This window comes from Caretta caretta, chromosome 4, assembly GCF_965140235.1.
Source record: "Caretta caretta isolate rCarCar2 chromosome 4, rCarCar1.hap1, whole genome shotgun sequence".
NCBI classification, from domain to species: domain Eukaryota; kingdom Metazoa; phylum Chordata; order Testudines; family Cheloniidae; genus Caretta; species Caretta caretta.
In genome coordinates this window covers 50,270,718-50,297,226 of record NC_134209.1, presented here as the reverse complement: position 1 = coordinate 50,297,226, position 26,509 = coordinate 50,270,718, and the positions used below count along the sequence as shown (strand labels likewise).

At 40.5% G+C, this 26,509-nt stretch overlaps 1 long non-coding RNA gene across 1 annotated transcript; it reads right to left on the bottom strand.

The window, feature by feature from the left end:
- Window positions 1-13,672: 13,672 nt before the first annotated feature.
- Window positions 13,673-26,482, bottom strand: LOC142071749 (uncharacterized). The gene is made up of 3 exons (XR_012667940.1): window positions 26,337-26,482; window positions 19,671-19,791; window positions 13,673-15,155 (listed from the first exon to the last, which is right to left on the bottom strand). It is a non-coding gene; the product is annotated as an uncharacterized LOC142071749 (long non-coding RNA).
- Between the last annotated feature and the right edge of the window lie 27 nt (window positions 26,483-26,509).

Below are 26,509 nucleotides of genomic sequence, written 5' to 3'. Positions count from 1 at the left end.
CTTCTTAACCCTTTACAGGTGAGAGGAGCTTTCCCCTGGCCAGGAGGGATTTCAAAGGGGTTTACCCTTCCCTTTATATTTATGACAAAGGCAGTACCAAATAGTAGTAGTTTTTCAAATTTATGTGGAAACCCAGTGACTGAATGCCTCTGGGCACCTGACAGACTAACTAAAAACATCATGTTAAAAAGCAATGTGACCTAACACACAACAGAGCTGATGGAGAAACAGAAACCTAATTGCACAATAAATAAAACAGCATCCCACAGACAATATAATTTGCAGCCTGACCCAGAAGGGAACATAGTTGTTCTCTGAGAAATGTGAAGGAGAAGACTCTAGAGTCAAGAATAAGCAGGAATTTAGGTCTTCTCGTGTGATGCAGTAGAGTCAGTCATAGCTGTAGAATTTGCTACTGCAGGTTGTTTCCTTTCTTAAAGATACAAACCTACATTTGTATGTATTTTATAAAACCCCTTCTTGAGATACCATATTGTTTTTTGTGTCCCCTTTTTCATAATAGGTGCACAAATTGTATTTCTTTAATTCCCACGGAGCTCTTTCTCAACAAACATATTTGGAACAATATGTTTTAACACTTTCAAAATTACTCTAGTTACTTTCCCTCCTCTTTCTCCTGTTTGTTTAATTTATAATGGACAGCAACCATGATCTAGTCAGTCCATAGATTGTTATTGCTGCTAATGCCTGTAAATTCAGAGCTGTACACTTGTTACTCTTGTTTAAGATTTCTAAAGCCAGAAGGGACCATGAAGATTGTCTTGTCTGACCACCTACATAACACAGACCCTGCAATCTAAATCACCTCTCTGTAATGGGAAAGAACAATTTCCTCCCCTACAGGAAGATATTGTGAAAGATTGATCGTGTGCAACACTTCTCTCTCATAATAATAGCCCTATGTTTATAGCTTTTAGTAGTGGTAGCTTTTGTTCTTGTATCTGGAAGTAAAATAGCCTACTGAGTCTTATGCACAAACAGGACTATTTGCAAACAAAAACCAACCAAACAAAAAAGCATGTTTCAAAATCAAATATTGACCTTGCGGCATCTTAATTAAATGGCTCTGACAAACACAATACAGTGCCCCCAAAGTTCCTTATTCATCCTGTGTGTGTGTGTGTATGATGGTATTGGAATATGTTGTGGATCTTGTCAAGAGATGGTGAAATTCAGTTCAAACATTCATTCCAAAAATGTGCACTTCCACAGATATAATAGATTAAATGGATTGCCCAATGGACAGGTTTACAACTCACTTCATTTTGCATCAGTGTTATTCAGTGGATGGCCATGAATCAAACTGCAGATTTTTACTTAAATAAGTTCCCCCAAAATGTTATGAAGTTGCTTTAGATGTTGCCAGACTATAATCTCCTTTTGTGTATGTTCTGTACACAGTGTATTTAGTGTTCCGTACAAGTTCTAGGCCGTATAGCTTCATGTAGTATTAAATATGAAGACAGTGCCCATTATCAAATGCTAGATTGAAGCCAGGTACCTGGATGTAGCATACACCTTAAAAAGGTAAGTGAAATATTAATAACCGTAGCAGACACTTGGTTATGTTTGGCACAATAATTTTTACTCTTGCAAAAGAAAGCAATCTATGCCACAGAGTATAAAAATTCACACACAGTTCTGCTTCTGTCTCAGGGAGTCTGCAGTTTCAAAAGGTGGCTTGTGAGTCCCAGTGTCTCTAATTTGTAGCATACCTAGGCCACAGCCTTCAGAGCTGCTAACCACCCATAGGTTCAACTGAAATAAATGGGAGCTGTAGCTGCTCAAGCGTTCACAAGTTAAAGTACCTAAAATTGGAAGCCATTTTTGACATGTTGGTCTTAAATGCTTATTAAACACCTAAAAATCATACCAAATACTGTTTTGTTGGATATATATATGGATGTAGGTTTCAGTGGTAGCCGTGTTAGTCTGTATCAAAAAAAAAGAGGAGTCCTTGTGGTACCTTAGAGACTAACAAATTTATTTGGGCATAAGCTTTCGTGGGCTAGAACCCACTTCATCAGATGTATGAAGTAAAAGATACAGGAGTAGGTATATATGGATGTGTGCATGTATGTAAAATAGAGAGAATCTACATGTCGGGTGTGTGTGTGTATATATATATAAGCTATATCATTCAGGTCCTTGAACTGAACAGAGGAGTTCATACCCACAGGTACCATACCCAGTTAGTTCTACTGAGATACATTTCTTAAATAGTTACAAAAGTCTTTATTTTAAGTTGAGGTATACAGCACTGTGCAGCTAACCAGACTAATTTTCCCCTTTTGGAAACATGCATGTGCAGCTGGAATTGGGGTGGTCATAGAGTGTTGTTTTGTTATGTACATCTATCCTGTAACATTCCTTTAAAGAGGTCCCAGAAGTCACTATTTAAGACTATCCCATTATAGCATCAGTACTGTCAGAAACACAGTCAGTATGTACTGAGAGAGTTATTAATCTTCTACCTACCATCCTCCACTAAAAGCAGTATTGCTGTGAATTAAAAATTATCCATGCAGAAGCACCATAACGGGGTTACTCCCAATTGGCAAAACAACTTCTGCCCATCCCTAAAGCTCGTAGCTCTTGCTTGGGGTATGTCTACACTACGAAATTAGGTTGATATTATAGAAGTCGATTTTTAGAAATTGATTTTATACAGTCGATTGCGTATGTCCACATGAAACGCATTAAGTTGGTGGAGTGCATCCTCACTACCATGGCTAGCATCGACTTACAGAGCAGTCATGCTTGCTTTTAAACCATGTATTATATTTACAAAGGTACACTCACCAGAGGTGCCTTCTCTGGCTTCATGGTCCGGGAGCTCGCCTTGGGAGGGTTGGGAGGGTATTGTCTCCAGGGTGATGAACAGTTCCTGGCTGTCGGGGAGAATGGTTTCTCCACTTGCCTGCTGTGCGCTATCCTCCTTCTCCTCCTCCTCTTCATCTTCCTCATCCCCAAAATCCTCATCCCTGTTGCATGAGACTCCCCTCTTGCAGGTGTCCACGGACAGGGATGGGGTAGTGGTAGGGCTGCCCCCTAGAATTGCATGCAGCTCATCACAGAAGTGGCGTGTCTGGGGCTCTGACCTGGAGTGGCCGTTTGCCTCTTTGTTTTTTTGGTAGGCTTGCCTGAGCTCCTTAATTTTCACACAGCACGGCTGCGGGTCCCTGTTGTAGCCTCCGTCCATCATGCCCTTGGAGATTTTTTCAAATATTTTGGCATTTTGTCTTTTGGAACAGAGTTCTGATAGCACAAATTCATCTCCCCATACAGCGACCAGATCCAGTACCTCCCGTTCTGTCCATGCTGGAGCTCTTTTGTGATTCTGGGACTGCATGGTCACCTGTGCTGATGAGCTCACCACACTGGCCAAACAGGAAATGAAATTCAAAAGTTCCTGGGGCTTTTCCTGTGTACCTGGCTAGTGCATCTGAGTTGAAAGTGCTGTCCAGAGCGGTCACAGTGGAGCACTCTGGGATAGCTCCCAGAGGCCAATACCATCAAATTGCATCCACACTACCCCAAATTTGGCCCGGGGATGTTGATTTCAGCGCTAATCCCCTCGTTGGGAAGGAGTACAGAAATCGATTTTAAGAGCCCTTTAAGTTGACAAAAATGGCTTCATTGTGTGGACGGGAGCAGAGTTAAATTGATCTAACGCTGCTAAATTCGACCTAAACTTGTAGTATAGACCAGGGCTTAAAAATTAATAAAATGCTCCAGTAACATCCAGAGCGGGTACGTCTACACTGTGATAAAAGACGCCGTGGATGACTTGGGATAGCAGGCTGTGGGCTGCAGGTCTATAAAATTGCAGTGTAGATGCTCAGGCTGGAGCCTAGGCTCTGAGCCCCTCCCTTCTTGGGGTGGGGGGGGCATGTCTCAGAGTCCAGGCTCCACCCCAACCCCGAATATCTATATTGCAATTTTTAGCCCTTCTGATCCCAAGTCAGCTGACCCAATCTCCCCCATCACCAAGCCAGTGGCTGAACCTGGAGCCCTGAACCCCCCTCATTGGGCCCTGGAGTTTTTATAGAATGTTGGGGGTGGGGCTTAGGGAAATAAACTATGAGAATTTAAGACCTACAATAATGAGAGATTTAGCAAAATAAAGTTGCTTCAAAAATCATGAAAAACCAGAAGTCTGGCTGGTGAGGAAGTTTGATTTATACAGATTTTGGACAAATACGCTTTTTAAGGAGGATTTGAATTTTGCCTTTGGCTAATGGTCAGACAAGACCTTTATATGAATACAAGAACACTGACTTCTGTTTGTAAAGAAAAAAGATGCTGATTCCTTAAAACTGATTCCTTAAATATCTATCTGCTCCTGCTAAACAGAGATTGAGTTGGTTTTCCTCAAATCATTGATTGTGGTCTTGACTTCAACAGATAGTTTGTAGTGTTGTCGTAGCCGTGTTGGTCCAGGATATTAAAGAGACAAAATGGGTGAGGTAATAGCTTTTATTGCATCAGCTTCTGTTGGTAAAACAGACATGGTGACCTGAAGAAGAGCTCTATGTAACTTGAAATCTTATCTTTAACCAACAGAAGTTGGTCCAATAAAAGATATTACCTCACCCACCTTGTCTCTTCAACAGATAGTACAGTTACAACAAGAATCTGCTCTGAGTTAGAAAGCTGACATGCGAGATCAGAAATGAGACCAGAACAGGAGCAACTTTTAACTTGTAGTACAAGCAGGGCTCAGTATTAAAGTTGCTGTTGCACAGCGACATGTAAAGGCATAAAACTTTATCTACATCTATTAATGTAAACGCAAATTATGGAACATATAATTTTTAAAAATTAGCAACACTTAAATGAATTGCTATTGTACTAAAATTGACTTTCCTGCCACTCTTAGTGTGGTTAGTGGTACTGAGTATACTATAAGTAGTTTGTGTGCATGGGACAGGCCAGGAGTTCCTGCATTTTAATTCCAGCTCTGGAATTGGTTAGCTTTATTGCCTTGGATAAGTTATACCACAAAATATTGAGAACATGGATTCCAATAGCCCTAAAAAATCCAAGGACTCAGTTATGCTCTTGGATACTGCACACTTGAAGTCCAATGAGAGAGAGTTAGGCTTGCAAACCAGGAGGCAGAGAATTGTTTTTGGCTACCGGATTTTTGTTGTGTGTTTCATTTAAAAACAAAACAACAACAAAATCACACCAAATATTATGGAAAGATATGAATTAAACACTTCATAAAGAAACATCAGAGTTAACTGTCTTTCATTGCTTCTGATTTCCATTTCTGGGCATATTCCCTTTGAATCCAAGCTTTACAAGATTAGTCTCAGTTTTGTTGCATTTCTGGTGTGGAGGGTGCATACAGACAACACTAATGTGATTGGCATACAGCAGGAAGGTTTGGAAGAAATGTTTTGAAATATCAAAATTACTGATGGGCTAGAAAAACTGTTTTCAGCCCAGCTCTATGGCTTTCCACTAAAGAAGAGAGGGGGAAGCCTTGTCCCAGGAGGGGCTGTAAGGGAAACGAGGACAAGGGCATTGTAGGAAGTGTCCCTCGGAAACAGAAACAGGGTAGTTTTGAACTGAGGGCAGACAGTCCATGGTGTTAGGGTTCCAGGCCCAAGGGCTTGTAGTAGAAGGAAAGAATGGCCTTGCCTTTTAAAGATAAACCTGCTCCTGACCTATTTCAAGAGACTCTCATTCTTATTCTGTGTGGCACCAGCTGCAGGGGTGTTGTGTAATCTCAGCATCCGTAAGCATCCAAAAATCATGAGACCAGCTTAACTTTTCTGAGTGTTTTTTTTTTTAATGAATTTTGCAGTTTTATTTGCCTTCTGGTTTCTGAACCTTTAGGTTGTTCTAGGGTCACATTTTCAGGCTTTTCTCTACAACCATGAATGAAATGAAAGTTGAAAATCTCTAATCACTTGACTCCAGCAGTGGGGGCTTTAAGAAAAACAGCAGAACTGAAAGACTTGCTCGAGTTAGCAATTCCACTGTTGCCATCTGGTATTCTTGGTGGACTTGCCAAACAGTAGAGTTGCAGGGCCTGTACATCCTGTATCCAGAATGGTCTGGAAAGGGCTGGGGGTGGTAACCAACTGCTCAAAGCAACAGAAAATCCTCCCTGCTTTTGCTAGGCAATAGGGAGTTGAGGTACAGAGATGCTCCGTAAGCCCTTGTAATGGTTGCTAGGTAAACCCAAGGATTATGTTTCTGGAAAAATAAGATACTATTTTTTTTTTCTGAACTGGTTAAAGAAAACACTCAAAATGTAACAACACCCTCTAAGAAAATGAGTCCAAATTGCTTCTTCTAACCCACCTAATTATGCAGTAGGGTAAGCCAAAAAAAGGATCAAAAGAAATACCATGTGACTTCCACTATGTAATTCATCCTAGCTCAACATTTGAAATTTCCCAGAAAAAGCTACCTTGGAAACTTTTGAAACATCCAGAGTGTGCAAAATAATTTATACTCTAGTCTTCCACTTCTTTTGTGGACATGAAATTCTCTGCACAAATCACTGCAATTTCCTGAAGGCTCTCATCTGAAAGTTAGCAAAGTGTGAGCCAGATACCTGACCTCACATTACCAATTCAGTTTCCCCTTGCCTTTGCCATTTTAAGATAAACCCCTCCTGCCCCATTTCAAGAGACTCTCATTCTGATGCTGTGTTTGCACCAAAGCCGAGATGGGTGTAGATACATGAGACAATTATTTTAAACGCCAATATAAAACCATAATTTTGATGACTGACCATAACTGAATCTAGCACTAACTTCAAAAATAAAACTCAAACAAAACCCCTGAATCCTACTTTAGAAGGAAGCACCATGAATGAAAACCTAGCATGCAGACAGCATGGAATTGAAAGGGCAAGTCTCTATATTTTTGATGTAACCGTTTGATTTTAAAAAAAAAGAATGTCAATGTATGTTCTAGGAGCCTATCTGAACCTCTTAAAAGTTCAAATTTCTGAGCAGTAAACTTCATGCAGCTATAATGAAAATTGAAAGCAAGTGATTTGAAAGCAGAAAACTAATTTTTTTTGGATTTCATCTGAGGTAGCAAATGATATTATAACACCGGTTTAATAAGCAGTCCACAATGATTTTTTTTTTAAAAAGAAACACCCACACTGATTGATTAAGAGGGATTTTTTGGGGGTGATAATCTACACTGAAATGTTAATTAAAGCCAAAAGGCTTCGAAAGAAGTATTTAAAAAAATGCAACTCTTTAAACAAAAAATCTTTAAAAGGCATTTGCTTCTAGCAAATCAAAGTATAGTAGAGAAAGAATAACATATGTTTTTCAAATCACCAAAAATGTAGACAAAGCAAACAACATTATAGATCTGAAAAAACTGAGACACTTCCCCCTAGGGCAGAAGGGCCTTGCTTGAATCCTGACAAAAGGCCCGTTTAATTGTTTAGGAAAGTAGATTACGTCTTTGATTTCTTTTATGGGATTCAGAGTTCAGAATCAGTAGTGTAACATGTGGTTTGTGTTGAGTTCATGTCAACACAATTTGTTCCAGGTCTCCTGTCTATAACTGTCCTGTTGCTATCAACACCAGACTAAGACGGAAGAAAAGAAATCGAGGAGTTGAGACAAAATGGTGACTTAAAAGATATAGTGTTCAGCACAAAAAGTCCTTCATGTGACCTTTCCTGGTTGTGCCCTGCAGTGATTCCACAGCTTTTAACCTTTTCCCCTCCTAATGATGCAGGGGGAATCCTCCATCACGAATAATTAGTGCAAAGAGATGAATAGAAGTGTCACTAGTAATTACTATAAAGTGGCACTGTCACTTCAGCTGGGAACTGTGAGGACACTGCCATAACTCTAACCCACTGATGCAATGTTCTCGCCTTTTTTTTTTTTTTACCCGAATACTCTGTTCTCTTTACTTAAGTGGCGGTCTTAAATATGTCTGGCTCTAATTTTTTTCCTTTGAAAGTAGGCTTAAAACAATTGCTGATTTCATGCTTACAACTTCTCTGGCTTTTTTAAAAAAATTTGTGTGTTTTTGTTTTTACATGGTCTGGATCACAAACCTACGCTGAAGGGAATAATTTGAGTGTTAACAGACTATTATTTACAGCGCTGTTAAGAACAGTTCTACAATATTTCATACGGTCACCAACCTTGGCTGTGAATGAAGTGACTACGTTACCTTGATTCTCTTTGCTTCAGTTCTGCTAATATAGTAGAACCTGAGTTATGAACACCTGGGGACTGGAGGTTGTTCGTTGTAACTCTGAACAAAACGTTATGGTTGTTCTTTCAAAAGTTTACAACAGAACATTGACTTACTACAGCTTTGAAACTTTACTATGAAAATAAAAATGCTGCTTTTAACCATCTTAATTTAAATAAAACAAGCACAGAAACAGTTTCCTTACTTTGTCAAATCTTTTTTTTAAACTCGCCCTTTATTTCTTTAGTAGTTTACATTAAACACAGTACAGTACTGTATTTGCTGCTTTTTTCTTTTTCTTTTGTCTCTGTTGCTGCCTGATTGTGTACTTGCAGTTTCAAATGAGGTGTGTGGTTGACCAGTCAGTTCATAACTCTGGTGTTTGTAACTCTGATGTTCTACTGTATATCTAATCTGTAGAGGATATGTCTAGTTCTCTCTGTCAATGTGTGAGAAAGGAAACATGAATGATGGGAGGAGCTCTTAAATATGCTCTTGGGGCCTGATCCTTCACCTTCAAGTCAATAGTAGCTGGATCAGTCACACAGCCAGAGACTTCAGCCAGTAGGAGCAGCCACAGAAACAGCCAAAGCAAGTACTGCTACACTGGTGGGGAAAAGGGGGTACACTAAGGTCCAGCTGGGGCTGCTCCTTCCCACAGCACTCCCTGGACCCAGAATTGTGAGGGGGACACTGGGACCCACATGATCTCAGTCTCGGGTGACCAGAAAGCAAGTGTGAAAAATTGGGACAGGAGTAATAGGTGCTTATATAAGACAAAGCCTTGAATATCGGGACTGTCCCTATAAAATCGGAACATCTGGTCACCCTATGTCAGTCTCCCCTACGCTTTGTGGCCTTAAGTGGAAAACTGCAGAGAGGAACCAACCAGAGACGAAAGTTGATCAGAACAGAAACAGCCAAAGCAGGAACCTTGATACTCAGAGAATGTTCTACAGTTTCCTTTGGACTTTCTCTGCCCTGGGTTGCTTCCCCCACAGTCTCATCACCTCAGCTTCACTCCACACCTGTCCCTCTTACCCTCTTCTCCTCTGTCCATCCTCTCTCCTTTCCCTTTTCTTTCCATTCAGCTGAACCCCTCCCAACTAACCCCTTTCCTCATCAGTCACTGTTGTATTTAGATCCTTGAAACACTGTGTTTGGCCGTTACTGCCAGAGATCCCGGGGACAGTGAGAATCTGACTAGCCCCAAAGCAAGGCAGTGCTTGAAAGGCAGAAATTGGCTCTATCTAAGCTGTGGTTTTTGCCTTAAAGTCTTCTGTTTGTAAAAGTTTCTTTTCTAAAAGCTAATATCTTTGAAAAAGAACTATCGTGTGTGCGTGCTGGGCAGAAGCTTGGGCTCCAGGGCCCTCATGTTCAATTAGTCAGACACGTTTCAGCCAGAGCTTCTGCTGCTAGTCTAGAGAGTGTTCTTACTCTACGTATTTGACTACAAACCCTTTTCTGTTCACCAGTATGATTGTGGGGAATAATTAAGACAAAATGAAAAAAACTGGACTCTGTTTTAAACCATACTCTGCCTGACTGAGCAGTGAACAAAGCACAGAGGGCATGTCTACACTGCAGCTGGGAGTGCATCTCCCAGTCTGGGTAGACAGACCTGCAATGGTGGGGCTCGAGCTAGTATGCTAAAAATAGCATTATGTATGTTGTGGCTTGGGCTAGAGCTCAGTCTCTCAATCCTAGGGGGTCAAGTGCACTTGTCTGAGAGCCCAAGCCTTCCTAGTGCAAGTCTGTCTCCTGACCTGGAAGGCTTGCTCCCCGCTGCAGAGTAAACATGCCACAGGGAGGCCCGAATTGCCCTCCCAGCTCTAACACATTGTATGCATCAGAACCTTCTATTTTGGAGAAACATGACTAATCCGACACTTAAATGCACAGTGATATAAAATGCAAGGCGTGTTTTCTGCATGGGAAAAGAAAGAAAATCCAAAATCTACAGTATAAAGGGTCTGTGGTGAAAGGCATTGAGGGATCTCAAACAAACATAATGACTGTGATCACAACCCCAAGAAGCTCATTTTTTAAGCTCTAGGAGAACATTTAATTGCTGCTGCTGCAAACCTGGCGAGGGCTGAAAACTAACTGCATTTTGGGGCTACACTCGTGAAGTCTGTCAGAAGGAAACATATACACAGGAGACTGAGCAGTATGTTTATTAGAGGTGACTCCCAGCCTAGACCATAGCTGCCCAGAAGATACTGCCTCCATTTGCACAGAGCTAGAGGAGGGTCAAGGAGAGGTCAAGTTCTGAGAGAGCCACCCCAAACAATTCACAAATGCACTAAACATCATTACAGGCTCCAGTGAAGCAATAGGTGCTGTTGTAGAGCACTGCATCAGGCTGACCTTATCCATCTAAAATACTCCTACAGGATCCCTATGCAGGAAGGAGCTACATGCAAATGGGAACTCTGTGAATGCTTCAATCTCAGACATCAAGAGATGATAAGGTATAAATATTGAACATTTCAATAAATCATTTTAGGGACAAGGGCACTTGCTTCCCTGATCTCACTCTAACTACCTAAAGGGGAGGAACAAGCTGTCAAGACTCAAACAAGCTTTTCAGGATGTTTCTATACTGTGCAGAACAGTCATCTATGAAAAAGAAATTTCTCTTTTGGGACACACTCTGTCTTTAAGACACTGGAAATTTGCTTCTGATGCTGGCCAATTTTCTCCTGGAGTTTTGAAAGATGATTCTGCCTAAAGCATTTCTATTTCTACTTACATTTTGACATGCTTGTTTATAAATCTGACCAATAATTAACTTTTTTCTCTGTTATAATTAAAGCTGGCTGGAGGGAGACAATTCTATTTAATGACAACTTTAAAGATTTCAAATTTGTTTTTGTTCTGCATTGGAATGAAATGGAAACATTTTGAACATTTTAGTGAAAACAGGATTGTGTCGAAACAGCTGGTTTTGGATAGAAAAGTTCAGATTTTCAAGTCAGGCCTCAGAAATGACTAGAGAACCCAAAAAATCTTCCAGACAAAACCTTGGTAAAAATCACCACCCCTCCAAAATGTTTCAGCTTTGATTAAAACAGCATATTTTGTCAAAGGCTCTGACCAGCTCTAGTTCTGGTTTGGAACATATGGACAGTGATCTGAGCAAGTAACTTGCGAATTATTTTTATTTGCTAACACAAATTGTATATTCCTTCCCTGTAATATTTCAGTTTAGGACATAATAGTCTTGATCATTGCATGAGCAGCTTTATCCTGACAATACTCAAGTGTACTATTTTCCTTCCAAGAAAATTATACAGATATAGACACAGCCTATTAGATTTAAAATGTAAAGGCTGCTGAATGCTTTTGTATTTTTATTCTTTTTCCTTCATAATTTTGATAAATGTCCCATGTGTTTGTAAACAAATAATTATAGATCAACATTTGTTCATCCATCTCACCATATACTTTGAAAGCAATAAACTTCTTCAGAATCCAACTCCAATGCATCAAATGCCCCTGCAACTATGTGGCTGAAACAAGACAATGACTGTGCTCTCAAATGAACTCACACGGGGTGTTTTTGTTTTATTATTATTTTTCTATCTCCCATGAGCAAACACTTTTCACAAAGTGATCGCTCAATATCTGACCTCTCAGTCCTCATCCTCAAAGGAAACCTGCACAGCACTTACAAAAGACAAACCTAGGAACTTAAATTCATAACTGTGCTGGACCCTAAAAACCGTGAACTTAAGAGATACAAATTGTCATGAGCCATAAAAATCAGTGTAACATACCCTACTGTCTACTAACCGTTAATTTCCCACTTCATTTTAGCTGGTCTCCTGCAGCATGTACCAAACCCAATTATATGCTTAACAATCTGTGTGCTCCATGGTTTAGGGCTTTAGCTGGGGGCACCACGGGGAGGTGCTCCTGCGGGTTTGAAAATATTTACCGGAGCTCTGCTCTTGACAGCTTTGGCTGAATTTAAGCCTTGGTTGTGCTTCAAGAAGTAGGATTTTCAAAAATCTTCAGCATTGGCCTAACTCTGCTGTCACTGAAATCAGTGGTAAAGCTCCCATTAGCTTTAATTTTAGGCCATGAAAATCCCATCCTATTGCCCCAATTATACATAGTATACTAGGGATTCTTTGTTTCCATTTTTTGTGTAATGGTATTTTTAAACAGACTATTGAGATCTTTATAGCTGGTTAACTATTTTTAATTAGCTTTGGATTATTTCAAACAAAAAAAGGCTTGACATTCGCTGAAATAATGACTGGCAGAAAAGAGATGACCCTATTAACAGTGGCAAAAAATAAATTAAAACTGAAAATAACACCCTGTTGATATCCCTGACATGACATTACAAATATGACAGGATGTGCTATTAAAATCCATATGGAAACATAACAGACATGGGGAGTTCAAAAAATCTGTATCACCCTACAAAGTGGGGAAGACTAGTTTTCCCTAATCTGGTTTATTATTTTTCTTCTACATCACAATTAAAATATGTGTATTTTCAATATTTACAAGTCAAACATTTTATTCTGAAATCTGGATATGAGATGGCTCTATATCAATGTTTAACCACATTTGAGGAGTTGACCAAGGAGCAAGCTGGAACAAAAATATTGACTTCTAAGATAGATACAATTTTGATTGAAAAAGATGTTAAGTAAACAGCCCAGATGAAAAAATGGGAGAGGGTTTTGGACAAAGAAATTGATCTCAGTGAGTGGGTCTGTATATGGGAAAGGGGATATACATCTTCAATTTCTGTAGCTCATGAAGAAAATGTTTATAAATTGCTGTATAGAGAGTATTTGACTGCAATTAAGATCCATCATATTGTTGCTACTAGGGAGGCACTCTGTTGAAGAGATGGCGGGGAGAGGGGAATATACTTGCACATGTGGTAGATGTGTCCGGGAATTAGTTGGTTTTAGGAGAAAATTAATAGATACTCAGCTTAGACACCATGCCAGCTTCCTAGATATTCCCTGACCTGCTTAAAGCTCCATTAATGGATCTGCATTTTAAACAGAATGACAAATTAATTTCTTCTTTATTACTAGCCGTTAGGATCTGTATTGTACATTATTGGAAATACCTGACCCCTTCTCTTATGTAACTGTAGTATAGTAAAATATGGACTGTTCTTGTAATGGAAAAGTGTTCACACCAAGTATGTGCACCAGAAACAGGATAGGTATCTAGAAGTTTGGTCACCCTTTCTAGCATACTCAGAAGAGGAGGGCTCACCAGCCAGCAAGCCAGACTCTTTTAAACCAGATTCTTTGAATATTATCGTGCTCCTGAACAGGTAATGTATGATGTAGTAGTTAATGTTTTATTGTAATTTTGCCTTAATAAAAGGTAAAGAAGTGAGAATACTGAATGAATACAACTTGAATGATAAAATCTGAAAAAAAAACACAGGTTGCATGACATTAACAGTTGGGAAAAGAGTGGTATAACCCATTCCTAGGACTTTGTACTGAAACCTAGGTTACCATGGCTGGTGCAAGCAACTTTTAAAGGTGTTTGCTTTTAAATTTCATATCTGAATTCCAGGACTATTTTCTGCTATATGCTAAGTTTGAGAAATGCTTCTGTTTCAGGAAGCCTAAGTGCCAGATACATGAAATGGTCTATGTTATATGCATCTAAACTAGTGGACATGCTTACACCATGCCTTATTCAGCGTAAGCATGTTCTTATGACCAGAGTCAAGTGAAATATGCACAAGGAAACTCAAAACCACATGATACTCCTCCGTCTTCATATTTTATTTCGAGCATGAAAATCCTCAACACAAGAAGTCATCCTGCAAAGATGGAAGGAATATTATGAGACTGCACTTAACCATCCTGAAGTGACTCCATGCCCAGATCTGGACATGTTAGTAGTAGATACAATCCCTGACCCTGAAGTCTGTGTAAATGTACCTGTGCTGGAAGAGGTTTACTGTGCCATAAAGAAATTGTGAAGTGGGTGTGCTACTGGATCTGACGGCATAACACCTGAACTTCTCAGGTGTGCTATAGAGCCCATAAGAGTAGCATTATACCAACTTTTTGTCCAGGATTGGACTACTGGGAAGATACCAGAGGAGTGGAAGGAAGCGATCATCATCCAAGTTAACAAGGGGAAAGGCCCCACACACTTGAGTGCAGCAGACACAGGCCAATAACTTTGTTATCTATTCCCAGAAACGTTTTTACACATGTTCTACTTGCTCAGCTTCAGCCTCTCCTTACAAAACACCATCACCCAGAAAGATTGGACTTCACTGCTGGGTGATCTGTAATGGACACTCTACTTGCTCTTTGTCTTTTATCTGAGATTCATTGTAAATTCACTTGTCCTTCAACAGCAGCATATGTAGATCTAAGACAGCCTTCAACTCTGTTGATAGAGCTGCCCTGGGAAGGCTCTACAAGGCATCAGCATTCCCAACATCCTCTTGGGGTTAATTCAAAATAATGATTCAGGGTCACAAATGTGATATGAGACCCATAGGTCCTATACTAGATCAAGTATAAAGCAGGGATGTTTTCTGGCCCCCAGCCTCTTCTGCTAGGCAGTGGATTGGCTCCTTGAACAGATCTCCGTAAATATGGGCAAAACTGTTTGGTTCAACTCCTTTTACCGACCTGGATTATGTGGATGTCGTCCTCTTCGGCCAAGATGCAAATAACCTTAAAGATACACTTCCAGGACATGGCAGCTGCCCTTGGGTTACAGGGTTTCTTGGGCAAAAAGAAAAATCCAGTGTGTTGGTGCAAAAGTTGTGATACAAGAGATCTGTGCTGCTGGACAAACTGTGGATGTAGTAGATGACTTCATCTATTTTAGGCCGTAAATTGTTGTCAAATGGGTGCAGCAAGCCAGACATCCTCGGGGGAATCAGTTTAGCAGCCTCAACCATGAAGGACCTACATACAAAAGTATGGATTTATCAGACCTGGGTACTTCTGGTCCTCCTACACAGATCTGAAACATGGACGTTGTTTACACAAGACAGCAGGAGGCTGGAGGCATTTCATATGCATTGCCAACAGAGACAGTCGGGCATTTTTAATGGTTTGATTTTATCAGTAATAAGGATGTATTATTGAGAACTGGCCTCGAGAGGATTGAAGTCCTCATTGTTCACTGCCAGCTGGCACTTTTTGGTCATATAGCCTGCCTCAGAGATAAAGTCCCTGAACATTGAGCCCTGAAGATTGAACTTAAGGTCAAGAGGGGATGTTGCCCGGCCATGAACAGGTGCCACCCTCATGGTCCTCCATGATTAATTTGGCTACACCAGATCAGTAATAACCTTGTGGAACTTTTAAATGCCTGGAATAAAGCCATATAATGTGGCCATGGCCATTCGGCGCTATGAACCCTCGCTGCCAAGCGTATTGTTGTTATGAAAATCCCGTCAGGTTCATGTAAAGGTTCACAGAACTTTCAAGCAAGCATGAGTTGTTTTAAGGCTTTCCATGAGAACCAAGTAAAATCCCCCATTTCCATACAGTTTCAAACATTCATCTGTTTTGGTTTGATATTGTGGATTCATTTCCAACATGAAATATAGGGTAAAACTTGTGTGTGTATGAGAGAGAGTATGCACATGCTTGTGTGTGCATGCATACTCCTTTACAAACTGAACAAGTATTAGAGTGGTAGCCATGTTAGTCTGTATGAGCAAAAACAACGAGGCGTACTTGTGGCACCTTATAGACTAACAAATTTATTTAACAAATTTGTATTAACGTCTATAAGGTGCGACAAGTACTCCTCGTTGTTTCTGAACAAGTATTGGCTCTAGTTCTGGCCTGTTTTGAAGGCTTTTATACAATGAGATCATAGATTACAGAAACTCCTGTAGTTCTTTTCTGTGTATGCCTATGCAACATTTTACGTTATTTATATAAAATGAAAATCTCTCCTTAAGTAGATGCCGCGATGTTGGCAGACCAGGCCACAGCTCATGCCAGGGTCCCCATGTCTGAGCTGGACACTGACAGATACATAGCTGAAACCTTTCTGGCTCTCTTATGGGTTAATACAGTATTGGTAGAATAGGTATTAGAATTATAAGAAATTGTGCAGTGTTTGGATTTTGTTGAATGCTTGTGAGTTGCTGCATACATTAATCTTGTAATAGGTCGAGGGACATCTACACAGAACACATCACCGGCCAGCGCCAATACCAGGAGGGATGAGCTGGAGTGCCGATGAGAAGCACAGTGGGGAAAGTAACTGAAAGACTTTCCTCATGGATTGTATTTTCTAAATGGACAGCCTACCCTAAATTCTCAATTACTGAGGGAAAATCTTCACTCATTGTTGTATTTGTTTTCCAAAACCAACTTGCTGTATAACTTTTCATGAGTGATGTACCTGAATACTTGGATGCTATCATCAAAACTGTATTGTTAACTTTATTCACCTAAATTTGGGTTATTGCTGATTATGCACTATATGTATCTTATGACTTTTAAAAACAAACTTTGTATTTGTGGATAATCTAAGCACTATACCCAGATTTACAGACACTCTTTTCTTAACCTGTGTATTATATATTTTTTTTAACTATTAGCTTTAATAAAAATTTTAAATCTGAATATCATATTGTAATGTAATATTTGAGGAGGTGTATTTTGAGCCTCCACTGCTGTATGAATCGCCACACGGGAGAGGCATTAGTATGAAATGCTGCTCTTCTACAGAAATTGTTATGCCCATCCTGAAAGAGGAGACTCATTAATACCAGACAGGCTATGAGTAGATCTTACAACTGGAAACTCCCTACACCTGGATTCAGGAATCCTCAACAAAGGACTAATAACTCCTAGTGTTCTGCTGTGCTCCCCTTGAAGATGAGTGATGCAAGTGGCCCCTTCCCATTAGCTGAGTTGGCAGCTCCGAGCGCATGGCAGGAGGGGCATAAAAACCTCAAACAAAAGGAACTAGGTATCCCTATGCTGCTTGCACTTGGGGAGGGGGAAAGGAGAGGGGACAAAGTGTTTTGAGAGATCCCCAGCTGCTTAGCCTTGGTTAGACCTAAAGGACAAATAGAGCATTCTGATTATAGAAGCCTCTATTATTTTTTGAAACCAAAGATTGTAACTCAGTTTTTTGTCTATATTTGCTTGCTTTAATCTTGTAAATAACTTCCTAATTTCCCTTTCCTATTTAATAAATCTGTATATATTTTACTCTAGGATTGCCTATAAGCATTGCTTTGGTGTGAGACCTAAATTGCAATGGACCTAGGGTAAGTGACTGGTCCTTTGGTATTAAGAGTAACCTGAATTTTGCTGTGATACGTGGTGTAAGGGGCCATTTATCACAGAGATATGCTCACCTAGGTGGCAAGAAAAACTGGAGTACCCAACGGGACTGTCTGTGACTCCATGTTGAGTCTGTAAAAGTGCCAGAAAGGTTTGCACTTAGTGCAGTTGATTGGTGAAATCTGAGTTTAGAACTCAGAACCAATTAGGGGTTTGTGCCCTGGTTTTTAACTGTCTGCCTTTAAGTTGGTTCTCATGCTCTTGCATCACCGTTGGGAGCGTCACAGATGCAAAAGCCACTGTCTTTATTTTTTGAAGTTGATCTACTGTAGCTCAGTTATAGTAAACTTCCAGAAATAATGACAATAGCCCAGAGCTAAATTAATGATAGCACACATTTTAAGTACAAGCATGCAATCTGAAATAAAATAGTCATTTGAGTGTTCTAGGTAAGTCCTTCCTTCAGCATACCCACCTTCTGCACATGATCTCCTGTCTGTCTTGTGGGTGTATGTTTGAGTTATGCTCACTCACCGGTTTTCAGGATCTTGATTAGGGCATGGATGCCACCCATTAGTTTAATTAAACAGACTACATAACAGGTTCTATTTTTATGCAAGGAAGTTCCCTCCTCTGTAATAAAGCACAGGCACATATGCCTCTATACTCAATTGCACCTGTTGATCTAAGAGCCAAGAAAAGAATACGTGAAAAATGGAGGAAAGAAACAGACAAATTATGGTTGCCAAGATGAGCTGCTTAGCAGTAGATTCCTTGAAAAAACATGAAGACCACTAGCAATGGGGGAGGGTGAAGGCAATTACTGAATGCTACAGAACTGGTAAATCTTGCCAGCAGAGAGACTACATGTCTGAGCAGTCTCATTTGTGAGATGAAAACAACCAGGCAAAGTGAATCAAAATCCAGAGCCTGGAAATACTCGTGGTCAGGAATAAACACAGAATGTGCTTTGTCTTTCCCTATTTTCACTCTGAGACTCTTTGCAAGTGGGCTGACATTGCTATCCCTTCTTGATTCTCTTAGCAGAGTCAATACGGGGAAGTGGAGAGTGCTAATGAACTATTCCATACTAGTCAGGAGGGGTGTGTGTGTGTGTGTGGGGGGGGGGTTGTATTGTCTAAGTTCACAGGAACTTTTGATGCCCAAACCTGGGTTAGATTCATGGCAGTTGGACTGCAGAAGATGATTCAGGAGAATCTGTAGCTTACCCTACAGATAAGGCTTTTTGCCAAGCCATTCCTCTATTCAGTCAGGTGTTTTCTGATCCCAACAACGGCTTTTTGGCTTCCTTAAGAGTTATCCATCAAATCTGGATGGATGCTCCTCAACTACCACATTTTTTCCCTCCATAGAGAACTTAAAGAAAATAAAAATCAATGTATATGCTGTGGTTTTTACATAGATTCAGAAGGTCTGCAGTGTATTGCTCTGAGTTGTAATGTTTCCAGATTTAACATGATGGAAGTAACCCAAACTACAAGGGCGTGTTCTAAAATAGTCTTAAAAGGGTACATAAATCACTGTCTTTCCTCTGAAGGTAGGTGGCCTTTTGGTGTAAATTTGTACACAGGATAAATTTTTAGACCCTTTGAATTTTCTGAGTAATTTTGGTTTGGTTTCTCCTCATGTTTTAATAGAAAGGGTTAGAACTTTGGTTCAGGCTGAAACACTTAGTGATGCCAGCCTTCCATCGCCATGTTTACCAAACCAGCCTTAGCAGTTAGCACAGAAAACCACTACTCCCAATAGTGTAACAGTGTTAGGTTGGGGGGGCGGGGGTAGATTGGTAAACATATATATGGAGAAGGGAAGCTTGAGGGAGGCAGAGTTAAGGATGCAACGTCTGGCTGGTGGTACATAGTAGTCATGGCATGATGAGGTGCCTGCGGGTGAAGGAAAAGAAGAAATGTACTGTTAGGTGGCTTAACTTTTCACTTCCTTGCATCTGTATCAGGTTTGTGTCAGGTATGTTGTGTGTAGGTAGCCGAGCAACCCTAATTACTTAACACTAACGGCAAGATGGATAAGTATTTATTATTAGCCTATCAAAAATGTTAGGAACAGAGGAAGTGAGATCAACATTTTTAAACATCGGTGACTAAAGGTAAGCACTTTGGCCTCAATTCAAGAAAGTATCCCTACCTGATGAGATCAGTGCTGGACTGGATGTCAGGAGAGCAGGGTTTTATTCCCAGCTATGCCACTGACCTGCTGGGTGACCTTGGGCAAGTCGCTTCTCTTCTCTGTGGCTCAGTAGCTGCAGCTGTAGAATGGATAATGATAGTGACCTCTTTTGACATCTGATTATAGCTCTATATAAGAGCTAAGTATTACTATTAAAATTAAGCATGTGCTTAAGTGCATTACTGAATTGGGATCATTGGGCCTGGTTCCAATAAAGGCAATAAGAATGAAGCCATTGCCTTCAGTGAGAGCAGCGCCAGTATTTAATCCATGTTTAGGCAGTTAAAAACGTGCCTTATTTTCAAAGGTGCTGAGAAACCACAGCTTCATTGACTTAAATTGATTTAGACACACACATTTGAAGTTCTGCTTACTATTGACAGCAAATGAGTGGCAGTTCTAGAATTAGAACTTGGGTGTCCTCAAATACTGTTCTAAAATTCATTTCTCTAGACATGCTGCATATAACAGAAGCAGCCACCTCCAAAGCACACCCTTCTCCCAAGTCCAGATTTCCCTTTGCAGCAGTCTCTCTCTTGAGGCATGCCTACACTGCAGTTAAACAGCCTTTTAGGCCAAGCCAGCTGGCACGGGTCAGGCTTGGGTATGTAATTGCAGTGTAGACATACCCTTTGGGTATATCTAGATTGCGCACACACACAAAGGCCAGGGCAGCAAGTATCCTAGCCTAGGGTCAACTGATTCAGGCTCACACTAAGGGACTGAAAATAGCAGTATAGATGTTACTGTTCATGCTCTGAAACCTAGTGAGAGGGAGTGGGTGTCAGAGCCCAACCAGGAATGTCCAAACTGCTTTTTTTAGCCCTTCCCCATGAGCCTGAGTCAGTTGACTCTGGCTCTGAGACTTTTGGGAAGGGGCAGTGTAGACATACTCTTGAGAACACCACAGCCCATAGGTAATTCACACTATTCCCTCAAGTGGTCCCATTTATTTGAGTTTTCTGGGGGTAAACTGGCCCTCCAGACCCCAAGGTTAGTTCAGCCTCTCTCTCGCGATAATTCAAAATAACACAAAGTCTTTAAAACCAGAACACTAATTCTCACAATCTTCTTCCAGTTTCAGTTGGGCACCACCCCTCCTCCCTGAAGGCTTATCTGCCTCTTTCCCACTACTTCGGCACTGTAGTTTTTCTTTTCGCATAGGCTTTCCCTAGCTATTACCTACTCTGCTGACTCAGGGCCCTGCAGACTTCTTATTACACTGTCTACAACCATAATTACAATTTCTTGTACTTCTCCCTTCATTGTAACTTCCTGCTTCTTTTATACTGGAAACACCTAATGCCTCTCAGGTAGAGCTCCTTGTGAATCAGGGTGGGCTTAGCCCCAGGTTCTCCAACCCATGGGGCAAGCCACGCTGTTACAATGCACAAGAGATTCTATATTTCTGTCAGTTCTTTTATTCCTTTTTGCTATCAGGTAAAAAGCATATCTAGTCAGGAGTCACATCTGACTTATTACAGCTCTTGTCCATGTATCAAAAGAAGCTGTCACACAGGTAATTTAAAGTATAAAAGCAAAACTTTGTTGTTTAAATGGCTGTAACAAACCATATGCAAACTATAGGATGGCTATTTTTAAGAAGCGATTGACTGCAATCTAAATGCTTGTCACTTTTGTAATATGTACTGTTTTGAGTACAGATTACTGTAGTGATTTGGAAGAGTATGATAGAATATCTGTGTATAGTACAATAAATAAAGGCACTCTGTGTATTGTAATGTGGCAATTAAGCTTCAGAAGGCACCTCCATTCTAAGGGCTAAGTCCTGCTTCCATTGATGTCAGTGGAAGTATTTTCACAGACTTTAATGGGAGTTGGATGGCACTCTAATCCCCTACTTTCAACTCCTTGTAACTTTCTCCCATCTATAAATTAATTTGTGGAAGTCTCTAAATACTACAAGGAAAATAAAGAAATTACACTCTGTGGAATACTTCACAAGGGCTGCTATGTTAGTGAGGCCCTTCACAAGGCAGCAAAATCCAAAAGAACAAGTGGCCTACTTATTAAAAGTATAAGATATGAATACAGAATTTTAAATATATAGTCTAAAATACCATGTGTTTTTGAATAACTTTTTTTATCTTTTCCTTTCCCTTCTGCCTGCTTCAAATGCCTTCACACTTCCTTTTAACTTTATAATCAGATTTAAACAAATCAACCTCTCCCCTGGAAAAATAATGCTCTTTTGCCAGTTACAATCTTCACTACATTTGGTAAATTGTTTGTATATTGAGGCAACTATATATGCATTCTGGATTGAATTCACAGCTAAATTTAATCTGTTTATTAATGAAAATTCACTGTCAGGTCCTGCTGTCCTTCGTAATACTGCAGTCTTACAGTTTATTATATCATCAGACTGTTAAGGTGGTTAGTATTCAAACTAGGACTGTGTACAGTACTTTTCAAAATGTAATGTCACAGTTTGTGCTTTATTTTTAACTATATATTTAATTTTACTGTACAGAAAAATATACAGATGTTTTTGGTTCTTTTTGCTCATGCTTTCTAAGTTTCTGAGATTTTATCTAAACTTCTTTGAACAGCAGTGCCTAAAATTGTAGCATTAACTGATGTCAAAAGTGAAGGTAATAGTCAGAATTTACCATTCATGCAGTGAGTTTATAGCAGGGGTGAATTTGGACTAATACATAGATTGGTAAATGGTATTTAAGCGTCTCTCCTTATTTAAAAATGTTTAGGGACATGTCATGCTCATAAAAGGTACTGGCTTGACAGACCGTGTAGAATGAAATCTGTTCATAGATCAAGTACAGCACAGGCAGCAGCCATACAAGTTAATATTGGCTCTGAGATGCTGTAGAAGATATTAGTACTTGTTTCAACTTTTATCTATGCAAGAAGAAAAATATGTCTTTATGTTGCTAACATGCAGATTCTGGCTTCATTTTTATATAAAAACATAAAAGCAAGGAAAAATAAACAGTGATTTTTTTTTATGTATACATTATTGGCAGAGCTAAAAGCATTAGGGCTGGCTGAAAATTCCCCATCAGCTTTTTTCACCAGAAAACTGGGTTTTCAACTAAACAAAACTTTTTGTGGAAAGTGTTTGCTTTCTTTGGAAAAAATTGATTAATTATTTTCACCAGAAAACCATAAGCTCTGACAAGATTTTGGTTTGGAGGATTTTCTGTAAAAAGTCAACATTTTCTGTGACTCCCCCCGCACCTCCCCCACTCTATATTCTGTAGTTAAGGCTGAAAACAGAGAATTATAACAGAAAGTGTTAAGCAATTGCTAAACTTTTAGCAGGCCAGGCTGAAAGCTTCCATGCTTGGTCTGTGCTTCAGACTGATTTTTTTGTTTTTGTTTTCGAAAGATTCAACAAAAATAGTTTAGCTGTTTCTAAAAATGGGATAAGGGAAACAGGTAGTTTTGTCAGTGTTACTTGACAAGGAAAGGGAAGCATAACACATTAGGGAAAATTCCCTGGTTGGCAAAGCCAAAGACCATGAGAAGAAGTTTAGGTACATAAGGAACAAAATAAATCCTAACAAAGATAGAGGCCCATTACAGCAGTTTTTAACATGTCAAATGCACTGAGCATGATCTCTGGCACAGATCTAGAGCTCTGGATGGGGGAAATGATGCAGTGGCAGCAGCTGCCACCTTTACCCTTTTAGTCTATGGAAGGGGGAGTTTACCGGAGGCTATGACCATGAGTTCTAGCCTCATCTCTTCCAGTGACTGGGGTTAATAAATCTGTGAAATGCACAGAATTAAAATGGAATAAGGCCTCATAACCAATATTGCCAACCACAAGCATTAAAAATCATGAGTTAGGACCCCAAAAATCATGAGTTTGGATTTTTTTTCCATGGGAGATATATATATATATATGGTTCTTTTTATTCACATTCTGGTTTCTGAGCCTTTAGGGTGACCTCAGCTAGTGATTTAAGTTATTTTTTTTCTCTCTGCAACCATGAGGCCTAGAATTAACTTCGTTTTTCTTTTAAAGTGAAAGCTAAGATTTTCATGCAATCTTTTGACTCCAGCAGCTGGATTTTTTACAGAAACATGGAATACTGCAAGACTTGTGATTAAAATCACAGGCATATTACATAGAGGTTACACCAGGTCACTTCTGGCTGGGTTAGGAATAGAACAAGGACCAGATTCTGGGCTGCATCTCTCAGGAAGTATAACACAGAAGGTACTGACCCGAAAAGGGGTTGCAAAGGTGACTTAAAGCCCCCCAGCATAACTTGGAGGAGCCTTGGGGGTCTGCTTTAACTTACAGCAGACTGACTGTGGGCTTCTCCACAGTGCAGAATTACCAGAGCTCAGAGTGCTCTGGCCATTGCCTCTTTTCTCTTTCCGAATCAATGTGCTGACTGGTTTCAGAGGAACAGCCGTGTTAGTCTGTATTCGCAAAAAGAAAAGGAGTACTTGTGGCACCTTAGAGACTAACCAATTTATTTGAGCATGAGCTTTCGTGAGCTACAGCTCACTTCATCAGATGTTTACCGTGGAAACTGCAGCAGACTTGGTCTGCTGCAGTTTCCACGGTAAACATCTGATGAAGTGAGCTGTAGCTCACGAAAGCTCATGCTCAAATAAATTGGTTAGTCTCTAAGGTGCCACAAGTACTCCTTTTCAATGTGCTGACTGCCTCTTCTTATCCCCAGGATAGCAGGCTGTGAGGGGACAGCTGTATAGTGCCACCTTAAATGACCCTGGTGCTGGGGTTCTCCTTCCAGGGCTCCTCTGTCTCTCTGTGTCCCTTGTATAGTACAGGAGGAGCACAAAGACACTAGACACTAGAATCAAGCCTATGTGCTTAATAGGGCAGATCCCAAGTCTCAGCCACTCGGCCAGCCTGCCTTTCAGAATGAAAATGCCAAATGTATGTTTGACTATGTTGTCTGTGGCCATTAGACCTCTCTCCCTTCCAAAGCTAAGACTAGCACTCAAGGCTTCTGATTCCTAATCCTCCTCTATTAGCCAACCAATAATTGTGTAAGTCAATGCTTTTGTCTTGCTTCCCTTGCTGGTCCACATAGCGTCTACTACTGCTACCAGTAGTATCTTCAGCTCAAGTTGTAGAAGTCTGTGCTGTGTACTGGATTCCAAATGTGCTGATGATCTATGCACAGGGGTAATATAGTTCCACATGATGTAAATTCTGATTTACAAAAACCAGAAACCTAAGATGATATATACAAACCAAACAACCCTCCCCCCGAGTTACAAATATTAAGGGTTTTAAAGCACTTAGAAGTAAGGAAATGCCAAAATTAAGGTTGCTTAATATGATCCCTTTGTGTATATGCATTATGATAGTCTTAATTACATGATCACATTATTTGTTCTGAGACCCATGTCATTCAGTGCACAGGATGGCGTGTGAGTGAGGAAGAGGAGTGCTAGAAGAGTAAGGAAGTTCCTTTGTATATAAGGCATTAGACTGGGGACCTAGGAGAAATAGAAGTGGAAGTGTTTTTTTACCCACAAAAGCTTATGCCCAAATATATATGTTAGTCTTTAAGGTGCCACTGGACTACTTGTTTTTGTGGCTACAGACTAACACAGCTACCCCACTGATACTTTCTATTTCTGACTCTGCAACACATTTGTCATGAACACAAGGGGGAGGGGGAAATTGTGGCTCCAATACTTTAAGAAGATCTGCTTGGATGGATTCTTGCAACTGTGCAGTCCCAGTGAAGTTAGGTGTCTCTCATTACTTGAAAAGTATGTTTCCACTTTTTGAGTATGTCTCCACTGCAGCTGGGAAATGTGTTTGAGTATTATGCAGCACAAATTAAAGAGAAATAAACATAGATTCAATAAAGAGTGAATAGAGGTTTTAGCCTTGGACTTGATAAAGAGCAGGATGCTTCCTGTGTGGAAATGAGACAGGGCATACAGGAGGGTAGCAGGTAAACTGTGTATTCCCAATGTTCTCCGCCCTAAGTGACTAATTGTTGGTTGGCTTTCACTGGGGTTACAAAGGGATAATCAAAGCCGGGAACTGGGGTCATTTTTTGTCCTGAGTGCTGGATTTTCCACACATCTATATTTGAAATGGAAATGCTGCCTCAGGATAACAATTAATAACTTGCATAATCAAGTGCCATGAATTCTAGTGGCAGTGTGGTCATTGTTGCAGGGCTTCAGTCACCTCCATGCATGGCCTTTGGCAAAGGACTGTCCAATATGATGCAGGATCTCAAAGTTATGGATTACTTGTGGCACCTTAGAGACTAAGAAATTTATTTGAGCATAAGGTTTCATGAGCTACAGCTCACTTCATCGGATGCATTTCCACTGAATGCATCCCATGAAGTGAGCTGTAGCTCACGAAAGCGCAGGCTCAAATAAATTGGTTAGTCTCTAAGGTGCCACAAGTACTCCTTTTCTTTTTGCGAATACAGACTAACACGGCTGCTACTCTGAAAGTTATGGATCTTAAGTATTGAGCTAAACTGGGTCAGGAGCAGCCTAAGTTCCCTCTCCCGGTTCTCTGAAGACCGCCAAAGGTCCGGGGCCCAACGCGTTGGCCGGCGGGCCAGCCGGCCTGCCTCTAGCGAGCTGAAACAAGCGGCGCTGGCTCAGAACATCACTGACCTTCCGGAAGAGCCGGAGCCAGAGCTCGTGGTTTCGGCCACGCTGCGACTGAGCCCTGGCGTGTGCAATTTGGGGCGGCTGAAAAAAGGCTCCCCGCAACCCCCGCCGCGGCGCTGCCCCAAGCAGCGGCGCCTTCTCTCTACCGGGCGCTCCCCCGACCAACTTTCAGCCAA